At 32.3% G+C, this 20,027-nt stretch overlaps 2 long non-coding RNA genes across 2 annotated transcripts; both read right to left on the reverse strand.

The window, feature by feature from the left end:
- Positions 1 to 485: 485 nt before the first annotated feature.
- LOC140433266 (uncharacterized) lies at positions 486 to 6,771 on the reverse strand. The gene is made up of 2 exons (XR_011949910.1): positions 6,667 to 6,771; positions 486 to 761 (listed from the first exon to the last, which is right to left on the reverse strand). It is a non-coding gene; the product is annotated as an uncharacterized lncRNA (long non-coding RNA).
- Positions 6,772 to 13,659: 6,888 nt separating this feature from the next.
- On the reverse strand, positions 13,660 to 16,265 carry LOC140433267 (uncharacterized). Its single transcript, XR_011949911.1, has 2 exons — positions 16,188 to 16,265; positions 13,660 to 13,966 (listed from the first exon to the last, which is right to left on the reverse strand). It is a non-coding gene; the product is annotated as an uncharacterized lncRNA (long non-coding RNA).
- Between the last annotated feature and the right edge of the window lie 3,762 nt (positions 16,266 to 20,027).

The following is a 20,027-nucleotide window of genomic DNA, read 5'->3' on the forward strand; positions in this document are numbered from 1 at the left end:
TGTTAATATGTCATTTCTGTTGTTTGTTCCAATAACCAATTGTTTGTTTTTTTTGTATTTGGTGCAACTGCAGCTCTAACTTGCTAAATTTAAATAATATTTGCACTGAGGTTTCCATTGCATTTATTGCCCTGTCCATTTTTATTTTTGCTTTTTATTTCCTCAAACAAATTCTTTAATAATTTCATTTCATTGCTTCTAGAATCGAAATTAGTGGCGTCTGCGTACTCAACTGTTTCTTCATTATTAATTAGTTTTTCATGTTTTAGATATTGATTTTTTATCAGTTTAATTTGAACACTTTTTTGTTGAATAAATTTTCAACAAACTATAATGGTTAAACTTTTTACAGTTAAAATATTTAACTACAGTGGTTAATGATTTTTTTTACAAAATTCACATAGTTTTGACTTTTCCGATTTGCTTGCTTCCCGCCATCTTGATATCTTCTTATGTATACTTTCAGGAAGGTATAATTAAAGACATTGTTTTATTGAACTACTTTTATTTTAGGTTATGCCAATCGTTTAATAACATTACATAACGATAAAAAGTACAATTCTATAGAAGTTAGTCTCTTGTTCGAAAACCGCAATAAACATCTCGTTGATGGTCACATCTTCTTGTAACCGTATCGAAGTATGTTCCAGCTGCACATCTAAATGGTACCGGTACACCATTAGAACATTGATAGAATTTAGAGCATGACCATCTATCCGCGAGGAACACGGAAAATCTAACATCTTTGGGACATACTCCAACTAAAACGAAAACATTTTATTATTTCTATTTTTTCTAAATATTAAGAAGCAAACCCATATATTACTATATTTCACTATATCATCAGAATTAAAATGCATAGAATAAAGCAATGTAGTAGTAGCATTAGAAAGTCGTAATTGCCTAATTACGCACGAATGACGTAATTAGAAAGAACAGCAATGACAAATCTCAAAATACACAAAAAAATTATTTTAAAAATTATTGAAGTACTTCGATATCAACTTACTCCGACGAAGATATAGATGACAATCAATCAATCAATCAATCAATCAATCAATCAATTAATCAATCAATCAATATTTTTTATTTTATCTGACTTTTACAAGTATTGAAATGCAGTACATAAAAACAGGTAACATAAAAACATATAAAATATACACAAAAACATACAAATTGTTAAAAAGATGCCTGCAAGTATTCCTCTATCGAATAGAAAGTGTTTACAAGTAAATCCTTAACTGTTCTCTTAAATACATAAATATTTGACTTTTTAACATAATTAGGTAATTTATTATACAAACGAACGCATGTTGGGTAAGGACCCTTGTCTACAACGGTCAAGTGAAGAACAGGGGTCACCAAATCATTAATGTAACGAAAATTGTAACCACTCATTAAGGAAACATCATTTCTGCAAATAAAATTGCATCTATGTGACTTTACATAAACAACACAACTGAAAATATACAGCGAAATTACAGTTAAAATATTTAATTGTTTAAAAACTGGTCTACAGGAATCCAAGGGCCTTCTAAACGTCATGGTACGAATAATTTTTTTTAAGAACAAGCACTTCATTAATTCGCGAGCAATTTCCCCAACAAACTAAGCAATATTGCAAAATTGACTGTACATGAGCAAAATAGTAAAGTTTTAAGATATCTAGAAAGACAAAATTCCTAAGTTGCCATAGAACATAACAGTGCACAGACAATCTTCCCACTACATAATCAACGTGAGAGCTCCAAGACAAATTAGAATCCAGGTAAACACCTAACAACTTAGTGGAGATAAAGAGACAAAGAAATAGAGGTTTATGAGAAAGTCAACGAAGCTAATGTGAATTATCTCAGCACACATACCATAATAATGGGAGATTTCAACGCTAAAATTGAAAAAAAAACAAGACCTTTGTGAAACATTCATAGGTGAATATGGCTTGAGTACTAAAAATGCAAGAGAAGAAAACTTCGGCAAATTCTTAGAAAGCAGTAAACACTATGCTCTGGATACATTCTACGAGAAACAATGGAAAAGAAACTGGACGTGAATATCTGCTAATGACGTAATGAAATAAATTTTATTTTAAAGAAGAGTAAGAATGGGCTACCTTTAGGAACCTGTCTTCCTGAAGATACCTCAGAAACTTCAAACCAAAGTATTTAATTGTTGCACAGCCCTATTCTAATATATGGAGCTTAGACATGCAAATGTTCACCAAATCAAATTTGGAAAAGTTGAAGAGAAATGAAAGAGCCATGGAACCACATATGCTCGGCATTCCACTTTGGGGACATTAAACTAATTCAATTAGAGAAAAAAAAGTAATGTACGCTATTGAACAAGCAGCGTCATTGAAACGAAAGTGAGCTGAACACAACCAGTACCTAGAGTATAGTAGATGAAAGAGAGAAATAGGGTATTGGACACCTTAAGGAGCAAAGAGATCACGAGGAAGACTCCTAACTCGGTGGAGTGCGGTGACGTTCGAAGTGTTTCAGGACCAACATGTAAACGTCTGGCACGGGTCAGAGATACATGAAAGGAAATGGGAGAGGCCCTAATTTGAAATATCTACCCGTAATAGAAAAAACGTTTACAAAAGGAGTCTTAAATATCGTACACCTAATATAATATTTACAAATTGGGAATCAGATATTTGAGAAGGCACCTTTCATGGAAGTATAAAATGAAATTGTCTTGTATTATTTTATTCTCATCCAGAAATTAATTCTTGAATAATATTTGTTTTGAGCAAGCGTAACGCAATATTTTTTGAAAACAATCAATTGAAGTCCAATAGCAAACGAATAGTTAGGGTAATTCCGGGAGAGATGGCTCACATTTTTTTGACTGTCTGTATCTTAGCACAAAAAAGTCTACGCTCTGAAATATTCATATATTTATATTAAAATACCATTAGAAGAAAGTGTACAGAGTTGGCTAAGCCAAATACTTACATACAAAAACAGTTAACATCAAAATACAAAAAATTGTAAAAGACCAACTCACCCGATGTGTCAGGGTGAGATGACTCGGACACTAAGGGTGATATGGCTCAATCATAAATTTTATTTGGCACGTTTTTTTGGCAATATTTTTTCACATATATCACATAAATTAACATATTTTGAGCAGTTTTTATGAAACCAAGAATTGCAATGCACGCACTGTACCCAGTCTTCTTGGTTCGATGTGGTTGAATATATTTACCCACAGCCGGCACATTCACAATTTGTTTCATCTTGTAGATCATCACTAGAGTCTTTAGTAATTTCCATATGATCGTCAGAGTCTTCGGAAAAAGATGACTTACAAAACATCTTCTTTTGGTTCTTGAGTTTCTTGACTTTTTTTTCCAGAGGCCCTTTATTCTTTTTATCATCCTTTTAGAGAGATGGTGACGTATGAAACGGCGTCGAATTGCTTGTAGATAGTAGGTTTAGATGTTGGAGATCATCTATTCCAGTAATTTGTGTTGTTGAACTCTCAAGAAAGGCGTACTCTGGAATTTCATTCCGGTCGACTGGATAAACACATGCGCGAAAACCAGATACGGCATTTTGTACTGAGGCAGCTTTTGTCCAAACCTCATTTAATAATTTGCCGAACTGCAACGGATTAATCTTCTTTAGATTCATTTTAACAAATGAATTGCAAGCATTGTAATAATTTTACTTCAACGACTTAAAAAATGAACGATCTAATGGTTGCAAAAACTGTGTAGTGTGGCTCGGTAAACACAGTAGAATGATCTCATTTTCGTCTGCATACTTTAACATTTGGACGGAGTTGCAATGATATGCATGACCATCCAAAACCAGTAGGACTTTTCCTAGAGGCTTTCTAGGAACAAAGTGATGTGTTAACCAATCAATAAATATATCTGTGTTTATGTAAGCGGACTTTTCATTCATGTAAACCTTTGATCCGGGGGGCATGCCATCTTCGAATTCTTGCTTTTTATTTTTGCCTTTGAATATGCAGGTCGGGGGAAGGAAGTTACCCTCAGCATTGCAACAGGTGATACATGTTATTGTTTCCCCCTTCTCCGAAGAAGTTACTGATGCTACATTTTTAGATTTTTTTTGGGCTACAACAAATGCAGGTTTATTATTCAGTTGGAGTTCTGTTTCGTCCATGTTAAATAAACTCCCAGACTTCTTCATCAACTTATTTTCTAGAATAACTTGCTCTAACAGATCAAAGTAATCGCTTACATCCTTTTTGCTCATGCCTCGACTTCTTGCTAAGGATACGCCTTCCGATTTTCTTATACTCAAGTCAGGGTTTCTTCTTAAGAATGATTGTAACCAGTTAAAACCTGCAAGTTTTTTTTCCTTGTTGAAAGTAGTTTTAATATGTAATTCTTCCGCTAATCTGAATGCCATTTCTCTAACTCCAGCTCTTGTAGGTGCAAAACCTGCTTTCTGCAACTTTAGCAACTTACTGCAACACTACTTGCTCCTAATGCACTTTTTTTTAAATTGTTTCTTTTACTTCTTCTTATAAATACAGACAAAAATAAGTGCACAATAGTTTTGACGATTACCGAAAAAAGTTTTAAGAAGATGTAAATAAGAATTTCTAAATATCTTAGCTTTCAACCTTGGAAAAAACACGGAAACAACAGAATATTGCTAATACCATAGGCACGCATCAAATAACGCAATGCAACTGACTCCAAATCCAAATAGGATAAAACTGTGATATTAGAAGAAAGACTTAACCTATTATAATGTTTGCTAAATGTCATAAAGTTTTCGGGTATAAAAAATAAAATACTATTGAATCTTCAGATAATGCTGTATGTGTTAAAAAAACCTGTTTTATCGTATTACAATTTAATATGGTTAATATTTTTAGTCCTCCTGATGCTTTCCTAAACATTATAGGCAAGTGGTTTACCCCTGTAAGCAGAGCATAGATCAACTATTTTTTTGGATTTCTAATACACCAAACCTTTTTTATTTGATTCTTTATATAATTCAAAGCTCATGTATTGTTTTGTTCTTTTTAATATAATCTTTTTTAATTGGGACCAATTGTTATTAACAAATAACTTATATATAAAAAAAAACAATTTCACCGAATCGCTCCGAATCTATTTTCCTAGTCATTTTTCGAAAAATGCTTCATTTTCGAGTTATTTGCAATTTTTTGTTGAAGAAATGTCTTAATCAGGTACTTTTTGGATTTTTTTCTCAAAAACTACTAAATGATATGCCTTTCTACAAAAAGCTTTATAATCTTTAAACCTTTAAGTACAAGTAAGAATATTTTGACAAGGATAAATGGTTTCTATCTTGCTGAAAAGAGCGATGCATACTTGTTTTGAATTCTTATTGGGTGCTTGTCAAAACTATATCGTGTTGCACTTATATATCGTCCCTACCATTTCCAACTTTCGAATGTGAAAAGTGGTACTTTTCAGGAGAGGAAGATAACTCTTTTTTAGCGGATCCTAAATCAGCGTCTTGACAAATGAAATTTTTTTTATTTTTTTATATTTAATGGTTAATCCTTGTTAGAATGATAACAAAATTGAACTGCTTACCGTTTTTGTCTTTCCAGAAAATCACATTCGTTACTTTGCTTTTTGTGTTAATTAACGATTTATTTTGGTGCAATGTTTCAAAATTGCGGATGTGGAATTTTCGATAGTTCATATTGGTCTAATTCTGACATGTTCAATATCAGGGTAAGACATGATGTATTTAAATATGCATGTAGCAATTTTAGTACTACCGCTTTTTCCCCCGGTTTCATCCCAAATGAAACACTTGACGCTCTCGTCTCCTAAATTATAAATGGTCAAATTATAATTGCAAGTTTTCTCACATAAAAAAGGTCCCGCAGCAAAACCTTTTCGTCATCTGAACTACCAAGTGACACAAACTTTGCAAAGGCCTTTTTTCGGCTTGTGAAATTTCATGGGTTTTCATTTCGGCAAGCCTTAGCATCTGTTTCGTTATGTTGATATCTTCGCGCACTTCATTGCCATATGTCATGATCGGTCGTATGCAAGTCTTGTAGATTCTAATTTTACTATCTGTGCGCATATACGGATTTGACCAGACTATCTCCCACAGACATCTCGACAATGCGGATGCTTTGTTGATCTGACTCCTTAGGTCCTTTAATGGGTCGTGTGTGCTTGATACATCTATACCCAGATATCTATGCATATTTCATTATGCACTCGCTTTAAAATTGCATCATGATTTTGGAAGTAAAATTCTCATCGAGATTTTAAATGCATTTGTGATACAATTGTATTACTATTGTAATATATAAAAAGTATAAAACGTTCAATAATAGTCACCACGTATATAAAAAAAAAATGCATTATTGTGGCATTGCAAAAAATTAAGTCTAATTGTTTTAATTAAAATACGTCATTTTAAAAATAAATAGAAACATCCTTTTTCTAAATAAATTTTAAATCATATTTGTGTTAAATTATTTTTTAAATTTAAACAAAGATTTCTGTATGGTCGCTTGTATAGTAATTTCCAGCCACTTCTAGTCGAAGTCAAAATTTGACAAACGTATCAAAAAATTTACTACTAAATTTACTAGACAGCTGGGACAAGGTTCAATAAACAAAATATGAAATATTATTGACCGAACATAAAGAAAATAATTAAAGAAAATAGTTACTTTGTCCATAGGCATAGGCAACACAACACAGCAACACAACAATTTTAAACATTGTTTTTTCTTCTTACGAAACAACTGTAAGCCATTCCAAAAGCTTAATATTTTTATACTAGTTCATATCGTGCAATTAACATATAAGGGTTTTAATTTGCAGACAATCCAATATTTTGTAAGGCCGATGTATTCATATGTAATCGGGACAAATTGATTTGGCATTGAATTCAATGTTTTATGTTAAAGAGTATGAGTTTAAAAATAAACTTAATAAAATACCACCTTCGCTTCAAGAACGGCAACGAACCCTTGGATGACCAAAGACATACTCGAACTAATGGATGAAAGCAAATAATACACGAACAAAGACAATAAGAAATATTAAACAATATATAGAGCAATAAAAACGAAAATAATTAAAGCAAAAGAGAGTTCAAAGATAGGGATTTGTAAAGAACTAGAGTTTTTGCAGAGGCAAAAGCATGACGAAAGAATGGTCGGAATAATAATGGAGAATGGGATAAGGCAGTTATTTAGAGATTACACAACTCAAAAGATCAACAGGCACACACCTTACAACAAAGTTATCCTTTCCTGACATTAAAATCAGAAATAAAAAATACAATACAAAATTGATGTTTCAGAATGCACGTTAATTCTCCTACAAGAATTACTAAAACAACATTTACCATAATTGTTTATATTGTCGTTAACTGTTCGCCCTTTGATGTACGCCCTACAATTATTAATGCAGGACTATATAATCATGCTGCTGAAATGCTTAAAGCTGATCCGCATCTAACTGCTGAACTTTTGCTCCCCATAATCCGAGAGGTGTGGGAAACAAACCACATTCCAGCGGGGAAAAAAGGTAACATTATCAAGCTTCAAAAAAAAAGGCAACCTCACACTGTGCAAAAATTGGAGAGGAATAACCTTGCTTACTGTCATAAATAAAATTTTTGCGACCATCATACCGAAAAGAATAACAAACAAGGTTGAGTTTCGAGCTAATCAAGCAGGCTTTAGGCCAGAATCCTCCTGCATAGACCACATTAATACTGTGAGAGTAATAATGGAACAATCGGTTGAATGGAACACACCCCTATACATGGTTTTTGTTGATTTTGAACGTGCCTTTGATAGCTTGTCTCACGCTGCTCTATGGAAAATTTTAGAGCTAAGAAACATCCCGCAAAAAATAATTTCTATTATAAAGTCACTATATACTGATGCGAAATGCAGCGTGACACACAATGGGATCAACAGTGACGAATTCAACGTACTTACTGGAGTTAGACAGGGATGCGTGCTTTCTCCGTTTCTTTTTAACATAGCTATAGACTATGTTCTCTCCAAACTAGACTCCGACACAAGAGGGATACAATGGACGTTAACCACACGCCTAAGCGATCTAGAATACACGAACGATATCTGTCTATTAGGTCAAAGGTTCCAAGATCTGGCTTACCAATTGGAAACACTTTCCACTGAAGCCAATAAAATAGGTTTAAAAATCAATATTAGTAAAACCAAGTCCATGAGAATAAATGCAAGGAACAACACGCTATTTACTATCGACAATATGCAGATTGAAAATGTGGAAAACTTTACGTATCTTGGAAGTGTCATAACAGAAAACGGAGGTACAGAAGACGATATTCATATGAGGATACGAAAAGCTCAACAAGCTTTCAGCACGCTCAACCCTGTTTGGAGATCTGGCGAGTATACTACAAGGACAAAGATCCGAATATTCCGATCAAATCTCATGTCTGTTCTACTCTACGGATGTGAAACATGGAAAGTGACAAACACCCTCACAGACAAACTGCAGGTCTTTGTTAACAAATGTCTACGAAGAATTGTTCGTATATTCTGGCCTAACACCATCAGAAACGACGATCTGCTACACCTGACCGAACAAAAGAGGGTACAAAATGAAATTAAGTCCAGAAAGTGGGGTTGGATCGGTCACACACTCCGAAAAAATAGTTGCAGTATCGCAAAGACTGCCCTAGAGTGGAATCCCCAAGGGAAAAGAAAAAGAGGTCGCCCAGTACAAACTTGGAGAAGATCCATCCTGGACGAGATAAGAGGCCAAGGAAAGTCTTGGAATGAGGGGAAGGCCTTAGCGCAAAATAGAACCCGATGGCGCGTTTTCACTGAAGCTCTATGCTCCACTTAGGAGTTCAAGAACCTTATATATATATATATATATATATATATATATATATATATATATATATATATATATAATCATGAAGCAGTATATACCAGGTTTAACACTCTTAACAAATCCTCCTCGAAAACCCGACGTTTAGATAGGATTTTTTCCCCTTAGAACTTTCTAAATTCCAAAATTTGTGCTTGACTTCTGGGCGGCAATTTGCTTCTGTAGACGTGGACTATAATTTTAGTGATTTTTTAGATAGACTTGTCTATATTTTCAATAAGGTGTTTCCTTTAATTACAATTAAGTTAAACATCACAAACCCTGTACTACCAAAGATATCCGTATATCAACCAAGAAATTGCATTCACTACACTACATTAAAAAATTTACTACCAACGTCTTTGTCACTGAATATATCACCAAGAGCAGAGAAACCTATCTAAAACTTATTAAAACAGCTAAACAGTGTATTTTCAAACTCGTCTGGAAGCTCTAAAAATGTTGCAAAATAATCTTGATACATAATAAACGATCTTAGAAATAAAACTAACACAGCTCAAACATTTTTTTTTCCAAACCATGATTATCGAAATGAATACTTTGTTAATATGAGCAAAAATCAACTATTTTGCCACAACAAGATTCCATTTCCTATCTCCTCAATTCAAAAAAGGGCTCGAATTTTTTCTTTATAAGACCAGTTGATAAATCTGAACTGATGCAAACAATCAATAGTATCAAAAGCAAATATTAGTGTAGTAGTGATGGACTATCCATAAAATTTTTCTTAAATCTCCCAAAAAATGTGTTGGAAGTCCTGGTCTTACTATGTAATGATTTCTTTGAAAAAGATATATGGCCAGAGTTCCTAAAGATAGCCATTATTATTCCTCTTCATAAGGGATGCTATGTTTTCTATACTACCTGAGGTCTATCAAGCACTAAACAATAATCTTTACATTGTCACTGTTTTTTGTGACTATGCCAAAGCTTTTGATTATGTTAATCACATTTTGATAAAAAAACTAAACTTCCACGGAATTCAAGGTATTTCTTTGAATTGGTTCCAATCTTACTTAAGAAATAGGAAACAACAGTAAGTAAGTAACAGTAAATGATACTGACTTTAGTCACAAAAACATTGTATGTGGAATACTACAAGGTTCAATATTGGGCCCTCTACCTTCCCTTAACTTTATAAATGACATAACGAACTAACAAATCGATTAATAAATTTTTTTAATCGGAAAAATTTTTCTTCTTGCTGATAATACCAGTATCACCTGAAGGAACTCTAATAAAAACCTGGTCCGATTCTCATTTACTCTCTTTTAACGTGGAAAAGACAGTAGCATTATCTTGTACAGAGTTCTTGTACAGAGTTACCGTTGGATTGGTAACAGGACGCCCTGTTACCAATCCAACGGTAACTTTAACATCTTAACTGTAAATTAGACATAATGTAGATCAAATCTTATTTAATAATTTTTAAAGGGTTTTTACCCACATATTTAGTGGCTACATCCATGTATTAACTTGACACTGATGATGGAATATTTATTCCGAAAACGTTTTGTCAATGCAACATAGCCCAACTGGGTTTTTTATATACCTTTTTATAAAGGATTTTATTCAAAACAAAATAAAATCCTATAAAACAAAATAAAATTCTATAAAAACAAAATAAAAATAATTTTGGATTTAACAAAACATTGTTCTATTCTATTTAAACACAAACATGACACAAACGAGAAGAACACATTGTTCTTCTCGTTTTTTTTGTTTTTGGTTTTTTTATGCTGATGTTCCTACTAAACTATTAGAAAATATTATTCGCTGTCTAAATCTGAAGATGCAGTGCTGCTATCGCTGTCATTATCTTCACCTGGTGTAATTATAATTGGCTCTAGTAAAACTTCGACATGAGTGTCAAGTTCCCACATACGATATTCTTCTTTAATTATGTAGCCTATACATTTAGCCCATTTCTCTGGAGGTACATGGAGGATTGCTTGAATCAAAAGTTCCTTAACTTTGTTTAATTTGAACGTTTTGTTATTGCGTGCTACTTTTCCTTTCACTTGCGCCCAGATAAGTTCAATGGGATTAAGTTCGCAATGATAAGGTGGTAGACGCAGAACTTTAACACCATAATCTTTTGCAGTTTTATCCACAACATATTTAAGATATTCACTTTTCCTTAACCGTGCAATGTCAAGTAGTTGAATTTTGAGCATTGATTCTTCGTATGCAATCCCCTTTTCTGTAAGCCATTCTTGAATTCTCCCTTTCCGCCATGCCGTCGTCGGTAATTGTTCTAGTCTGCGGCTATGATATGGCGCATTGTCCATAACAACCACAGACCCAGATTCCAATTTTGGTAAGATTCTCTTAAATCAGCGCTCAAATACTTCAGAAGTCATTTCTTCATGATAATCACCTGTTTTTTTCGACTCAAATTGAAGCAAACCATCATCAAGGAACCCTGTATCACTTCCTATATGGGTGATGATTAAACGCCGTCCCTTTCCTGATGGAGCTTTTAATCCTGTAGACCAGCCTTCTATAAATGCTTCGCGTTTACTTTTTACATTTAAATCTTGCCAAACTTTTCCAACTGTATGACCTTCGTTAATCCAGGTTTCATCCAAATAATATATTTTGCATCCAGTGCTGCGAATTTTTCGTATTTCTTCTAAATATTTTCTTCTCCACAGAATAGTTTCATTTTTCTCTAATAGCATATTTTTTTGTTGCGTTTTACATATCGAAAGCTCATTTCGTGCATGGTCCTGATTAAGACCCTACGAGATATCTTGGGGTAAAGAGTCATCGTTTTCGAGCTCTTGAGAAATTTTTTGCAGTGTTGGAATTTCACTCCGAAAATAAAATCAATTTTTCGACGTATAATATTCCTTGTCTCCTCATCCAAAACAATGCTTTTCCTACCTCTAGTTTTACCTTTTTCTTGCTTTTTATTTTCCGATGTATTTTTAAGTACACGATAAATACAGCTAACGGATACTTTTGTTAAACTGCTACAAATGTCGACCGCTTGGCTAACGTTTAATGCCATTTTTCTGCCGACAATTCCTTCATAAACGTTTCGTATCATTACCTTCTCTTCGGACGTTAACATTTTCCGTCTCTTTTGCGGCTTTTCATTTTTGGAATCAACATCAGAATTTTGCTGTCTTCTCTTGGAACAACTCGGTTTTTCGTCCATTGTATTTCAATAATCTGGATATATACTATATATACAATAATTTCAACAATTCTGTGTAAGAATATAACTAAATATTTACTATAAAACGACAAACTATAACACTCTTATTATCAATAACACGTTTTATCAATACTACAATACAGTATTGATAAAACAGTATTGACAACAATAAGTTTACAAACTTATCACATAAAATATACTCACAAAAACACATGCACTACCCATAGAAACACCAATGTGAACCATTTCTTCGGCAAAAAAATAATAAAAACTAGTTTTACTGCATGTTTGGATCCGAATTGTAAAACGGAGTTTCCTCGCTAATTCCAACATTGCCAAACGATTGAAAAATAATGTTTTAAAATATCGATTTTTATTTTATGAATTTAAATACCTAACGAAACGGAACATATAAATTAAATTTATTTCATTACAATTTTGTGCTTAATTTTTACTATTGAAAAAATCATGTTTTTTGGTATTTTTATGACGGTAATAATCGCTGCGTGGAAGAATACAGGTTTTGTATAACCATAATTACTACTTGTGAACAAGAATTGGCTACACTGTACGACAACTTCTGGTCAAGTCTACTATAGAGAAGCACAAATAAATATACTACTTTATATATTCTGTAATTTCTTATGATGAAACGCAAATTGCAATCGAGAAAACAGGCAGTTTTCGAGGGCCGCTGTGTACATTTAAATTTGAGGATATTCGGCGTTTAAACTATGATATCACTCTTCTAAATTGAGGATTTCTACTTTACCTCAAATTTAATTGGTCAATGGTTACTCTAAAGGATTTATTGTCATCTGTATGCTTTGATTTATGATATTCACATATTATTTATGAAAAATGTTGTTTTATCATGAATTCTACAATCATCTTATTCGGTGGTTGGTGTTACTTTTGATGTACGTCAGAATAATCACTTATGAAATGTTATTAATTTTCCATTTCTGTTGTTTGTTCCGATAACCAATTGTTTATTTCTGCGCCGTCCCTGCTTTTGCCATCCTGTTTATTCATCATTTGATTCCAAGTATTTGCTGCAACTGCTACTCTAATTTGCTATATTTGAATAATATTTGTATTGAGATTCTCATTACATTATTTGCCATATCCATTTTTGTTTCTATTTTATTGTTTCATAGGTGACATCTGAACAATCGTGGTTTGGATTTTCTCGTACCGTGGTTCTGTGTTATTTAGCCTACTAGCATTTCAACTACACGTATCGTTTGAGCTTTCTCGGGTTCCACCTTTTAGTTCTGTTTGAGAACTTTATTTTTGTTTTTTATCTTCTCAACAAAATTCTTTAACAGTTGAATTTAATTGTTTTTAGGATCGAAATTAGTGGCGTATGCGTACTAACAGGTTTCTTCATTAATATCCGGTTTTTCGCCTTTTAGATTCTGATTATTGCAACACTGTTTTGCTGCTTAAATTGCACAACTATTATTGTTAAATGTTTGACATCTAAAATGTTTAACTAGAGTGGGTAATGCTTTTTTACAAAATTCACAGTTTTTACTTCGCGTCATGTTGATATCTTCCCATGTATACTTTAAGGAAGGTTTAATTGAAGAAATTGTTTTATTAAATTACTTTTATTTTAGGTTACACCAATTGTTTTTAACAACATTATATAACAATAAAAAGTATAATTTGAAGTGAAGATAATATATATTCACCATTCGATAGAAATTAGTCTCTTCTTCGAAGGCCGCAATAGACATCTCGTTGATGGTTACATTTTCTTGTAACCGTATCGAAGTATGTTCCAGCTGCACATCTGAGTGGTATTGGTACACCATTGGAACATTGATAGAATTTGGAGCACGACCATGCATCAGCAAGGTACACGTTATATCTACCATCTCTGGGACATACTCCAACTAAAACGAATATATTTTATTATTACTAAATATAAATAAGCAAAACCACAAAAATAATATGTTAGGTACTATTTATTTACTACAATTTATGATCATTGGAATTTAAATATTAAACTAATTTGTATAATTAGTAAATGGTACCAAAATATGTATATAAAATCATTTCTCTTTAAAAAAGGGAGGATTGAACATATTTCTAAAGATTTTACTTGCATAGAAAAGGGTAGGATTATCAGAAAGAATAGCAATGACAAAATTCAAGATACACAAAAACATTATCTTAAAAATTATTGAAGTATATGTTTTGACATAAACTTATTACGACGAAATTAATGTGAATTATCTCAGCACACATACCCTAATAATGGGATATTTCAACGCTAAATTTGATATCTAATCTTCTAAAACTTTTCTAAAAATTGTCTTCTCAAAGTAGACCTTTCTGAAAATTTTATAGGTGAATAAAGTTTGTTTTTTATAGATATGCAAGAGGACAAACACTCGTCAACTTCGTAGAAAGCAATAAATACTACGCTCTAAATACCTTCTATAAGAAAAAACCGCAAAAAAATTGAGTGGATGTCTCTGGCCTATTGGAATTTTGTACTTGGCAACACTGGTTCACCATGTCTTTAGTGATTCCGGTTGTCAACTGTCAATTGTAATCCTATTTTTCTAGAATGTAGCACATGTTTAGTTTTTAGTTCTTTTGTAGAATAAAGTAATTAAATAATTCACTGCCAACTCTTCATTACCATCACTGGGGAACAACAAATTCTAATATGGCCCCTTAATAAATTAGATTTTATGTTACATATATAAAAGATAGAAGTAACTCAACAGATGTAGAAGACGTAAGAGTGAATAATACAATTTCTCTAGGAAGTGATTATCGAATAGTTAGAGCCAAATTAACAATAAATCACAAGTATAACAGAACATTTAGGAACAGGTCGAATATAGATGTCGAGTAACTTTCAAATAATAGCAAAAAAAAAAAATACTTGGATAGTTTATAAAATGAATAATTAGGCAAAAAACTAGTTAAAGTAACCAACAAACCGGAAAGTTGCTAAAGGACTTAGGCAAGAAGAAAAACTTTAAGCAGTTGGTCTCGATTATATTCCTGTGAAAGTGTTGGCAGCTTTAAGAGATACAAGAACAAGTTGGCTAACAGGTTTATTTCATACAATTATGAAAGTGAGAAATACTACCTATTTATAAAGGCAAAGATGTTTCACAATGCAGAAACCACAGACCCACAAGACATTGTGATTAGACCACGAAAATATGGGAAAACGTATTTGATATACGGATACATGAAGAAACTGATACAGTTGATATTACATAAGGAAAAGAAGAAGAATTGACAGTTGACAAATGATTCCAGTCTTGGATAAGGTTCATGTTTGGCCAGTAACGCAGATTCAATGCACACCGACAGTGACGTCAGAATAGGACTTTGACCGTGTGCCCCAAACAACTCGTATTATGCAAACTGCTAATAGGTGTATGTTCTCAAAAAACTTGATAGTTTATAGTTTTTTATGTACTTTCGACATGTAGTCATCTTTATGCTTCGCCTTATAGGTTTTAAACACCTCATGGAAGAGTGATTGTCTACAAAAAACACAATAAAAACATTATAAGGCTAAGCACTCTGTTATAAGTGTTAAAACTCTTTTAAACATATAAAAATCGTATTTTTGTACCATATAATATCTTATACCTATTCTTGTCTCCATATAACACCTTTAGAGTAAGGTACTTGAGCAGGTGGCAATATACTATATGCAGATATATTATAAAGTAACACCACTCTTTACGTTGATATGCGTTTAATTGAAAGTTGGCAAAACTAAATATAAATGCATATATTGTATTTACTCCTTTTCATAAACCAAACATTATTATTTCTTAAAGATGGCAATTTCATATATGCAAACATATTTCGTTTTGCCCTCCTCTTTATATGTGGAATGCGCGATGAGTTTCAAAGCAACGTGTTGATTGTTTGATCTACCAAATTGTTTTCAGTTGTTGTCGCGTGGTCATAGTTACTGTTAGAAATGAGCACTTATGCTCGCTTGTATAGTAACTTCCAGCCACTTGCAGAAAAGTAAAAATTTCACCAAGGTATCAAAAACTTAACTACTAAATTTACTAGACAGCTGGAAATATTGACCAAATATAACCAAAATAATAAAAACAAAATAGTTACTTTGTCCACAGGCAAAGGCAATACAGCACATCAACACAACAAGTTTAAACATTGTTTACGTTTTATAAAACAACTGTAATCCTTTCCAAAAGTTTATTATTTTTATACTAGTTCATATCGTGAAATTAACATATAAGGTTTTTAATTTGAAGACACATCAATCTTCTGTAAGGTAGATGGGTATAATATGTATGTAAATGGAACAAATTGATTTGACAATTTAATAAGTGTTTTATATTAAAAATTATGAGTTTTAAAGCAATTTTAATAGCACAAATGTATTTTATACATTTTTTTATTAAATAATATATTGTTTAGATCAAATCAAAGACACACAAGGTAAAGTAATAGAAGATTCGGAAAAAATATAGAACGACCTAAATAATAATATTTCAGAAATCTGGAAAAAAAACGCAAAAACAGAAAAAAAAAACAAAAAATTCGTACAGTAGGCTATACTATGTATTGTGGAAATATGGCAAAAGCATATGTCAACATTTTAGAGATAAACAAAGCCTGCGAAGAAAAATCTGAGATATTTAGACCTAAAGAAATAACAGAAGTTTTTAAGCCAACATTGTCCAAATTAGCAAACGTTGATATTATTGACCATGGTTCAAATAGGGTAAGTTTTATTTTATGCAAACTTTAGTCTACGATCTTTTGCTATTTTTTTATTTTTTAATTCTTTACACAATGTCTATATGTGCGTCACATTGTTTTCAAAAAAAAGTACGGGCATTAAAACATGTAAAGGTTCTTACTGCAACACATTTAAAGGTTCTGAAAAAAGGTAAAAAATACTGCAAATAGTAAATGACCGCAAGCTACATAGTTACCATGTATCTAAATTAAGATGTATCTTTTAAGGAAGAAGATGTTACGTCCATTGAAAATTACAAGAATAATCCTTCTAACCTAGAAACATCGTTTTCTAGAGTCAATTCAACACAAAACGGTGTTATGGCTATTTTTGAAATAACTAAAGAAAATGTAGCACCTTTAACTAAACCTGAATTAGATGTGGATCTTTTTTTACGTAAGTTTAGGATACATTTTTTGTATGTATTCCTCAAAAAAAAATTCTTAAGAACAATTTTTTAATAAAAAAACATGCCTTCGCTTTCTACAATTTTCCAGAAATTTGAAAAAATCGTTTTAACAGTCTTAAATTTACAGGAAGATTGTAACAATTCCAATAGAAGTTCTGACTTAAACCAAGATAATTCGAATGAAGATCCTAACTGGCATCCAGAAGAGGATGGCGCTAACCGACTAGCGAGAATAACTTAAACTTCTGGTTCTACTACCCCAGGAAATTTTGATGGTTTATTTTATCCTAAAAACAAGTTGGTAGTAATACTCATAAAACAAAACCGACCAATAACAAAAGAAAACAAGGTGTCAGAAAACGTTCAGAGGAAACCAAAAAAAAAAAATTAGGTCTGGCCTACAGAAACAGGAAAGGAGTTTTATGCCCAGCTTAAGTATTTAGATCAATAACAAAATGTTATACAAAAAATTGTTATCAAAATTGCACCCCTGAACAACAAAATATAATTTGGTCTAGTTTTAATAACAAAGCTCATTATAATAACTCTTTCTAAATACAAATACCAAATAATGAAAGGCAGAGGTATGAAAGGGGGGAAGGCACATAATCAGGTCATAACTGTTAGTTACTCAGTGCATATAGAACCTCAGAAAATTGTAACTGTGTGCAAGAATTTTTTGATTAATCTGCATGGAGTAACAGTAAACCAGCTAAATCTGCTAGTTAAAAAACTAAAATCGTCAGAGGATGGAAGAATGCAGTGAAATTCAAAAAATTTATAGATCAATATCCACGACATGAAAGTCATTATGCAAGGCGAGATAATCCTAATCAAATATTTCTACCGAGCCACCCAACCATCCGTCAAATACATAAAGAATATCAAGAAGGTATATTAAAAAAAGGGTTAAAGAAATCTGCTAGTTATGATGTTTTTCGTGACGTATTCAATAGTACAGAGTATAAATTTAAACAGCCCTACATCGATACATATCGCAAATGTGACGAATATTAAACACTAAAAAAGAATGCTAGTACTGAGGCAGCTAGAGCAAAAATTAATGAACAACGGGACGACCACATTAAAGAAGCTAATAAAGCCTTTGAAAGCAAACGAAAAGACAAAGAGATAGCTAAAAAATGATGAAACGAAACGAGTACTGGTTTTTGATTTACAATAAGTCCTACCAGCTTCCTATTTTTCAATTAACATAGTCTACTATAAGCGTTTATTATCTGTGTATAATCTCACTATACCTGATCGTTCTTCCACTGAATCTTCTGTTTGCTTTATGTGGTATGAAGTCATTGGAGGCAGAGGTTCTGATCAAATTGCCTCATGCCTCTACAGTAAAGTAATGAGTTTATCAGAGACCTTTTAGCACGTAACAACATATTCGGACACGTGCAGAGGACAAAACCGCAACATTAGTATGGCGGTTATGTTTTTGTATGCCATTCAGAAAAAACCAACTCTCGAAATAATTGATCAGAAATGTCTTTTGCCATGTCATACACGCCTCGAGTGTGATAGTGACCACGCACGAATTGAAAGGTGTAAATATCAAATTTCAAATGATTTGAAAATAATGGTATCACCAGACTGGTTTCAGTTTGTACGATCGCTTAGGGGCAAATCCAAATTTACAGTGGTTGATATTAGACAACAAGAGTTTCTGGCATTTTCCAAGCTCTTACGTGACATACTAGTCAAACGAACAAGCGACACTAAAGGTGAAAAGATATCTTGGCTTAATATTAAATGGCTAAGATATACCAAGGAGTTTGAGCTAATTCAGTTTAAGTATACCCTTGACGATGAAGCGCCATATAAAACTCTAGATATAAGAAGGGAAAAAAGAAGAGGTCGACATTCACTGGCTACCATAACTGTCCCTCGCTCATACAATAGTCCCTTGGGTATTAATCCAAAGAGAAAGAAGGAACTTTTATGAATGTTAGACCTGATAGACAAAGACTGCCATGCCTTTTATGAAAATTTGCCAACCACATCCAACGCAAAAGAATATGACGAATTGTGCGATGATGCCTTGGATTCGGATTCAGAAGACTAATTGGTTATACAAATCCAATTTGTAACATTTCAAGCATTAACATAAAATACAAATGTCTTGTTTTTCATTTCCCTTTCAAAACGATATATACATAAAACAATTAATTTATAAGATGGCAAAACCACATATATCTAAAATATCTAAGATATTCCAAAAACTAGCAAATTATCTTCCTTCATGTTTCACACATTAGAAGTACATTTAGTTTTCTGTACTATTGCACAAAAAACATAACAATACGTTTTATCACCGACTTAATATTAAGTTTGAAACCTTAAAAGTGCTCTCCTGAAAACTATCAAAATTTGACATATATGGTTTCACCATCTTTTCGCAGGTATATACTTATAGCTCGATGCCTCATATCATGTTTTGTGTATTTTTAAATTTTAAATATTATTTTGAGAATTTAATAAAGTAATTTCATTATTTATTTATTATTTTTTTTATTTTACGATTTTTTTTAAAATCATCGATTTGCAAAGTTTGTCTATTTATTTTACAAATTTTTTGTAAATTCTACTATATTTTAGTACAGAGAAAAAGTAATACAACGCCAATATAGAAGTTTCTTGAAGAAATCTCGAATGACCAAAAACGTATTCGACCTAATAGATGAACAAAAATAATACAAAAACAAAGACAATAAGGAATACAAAAATATACAAAAACTAATAAAAACGAAAATTATTAAAGCAAAAGAGAATTGGA

The sequence above is a fragment of the Diabrotica undecimpunctata genome, chromosome 2, assembly GCF_040954645.1.
Source record: "Diabrotica undecimpunctata isolate CICGRU chromosome 2, icDiaUnde3, whole genome shotgun sequence".
Taxonomy (NCBI): domain Eukaryota; kingdom Metazoa; phylum Arthropoda; class Insecta; order Coleoptera; family Chrysomelidae; genus Diabrotica; species Diabrotica undecimpunctata.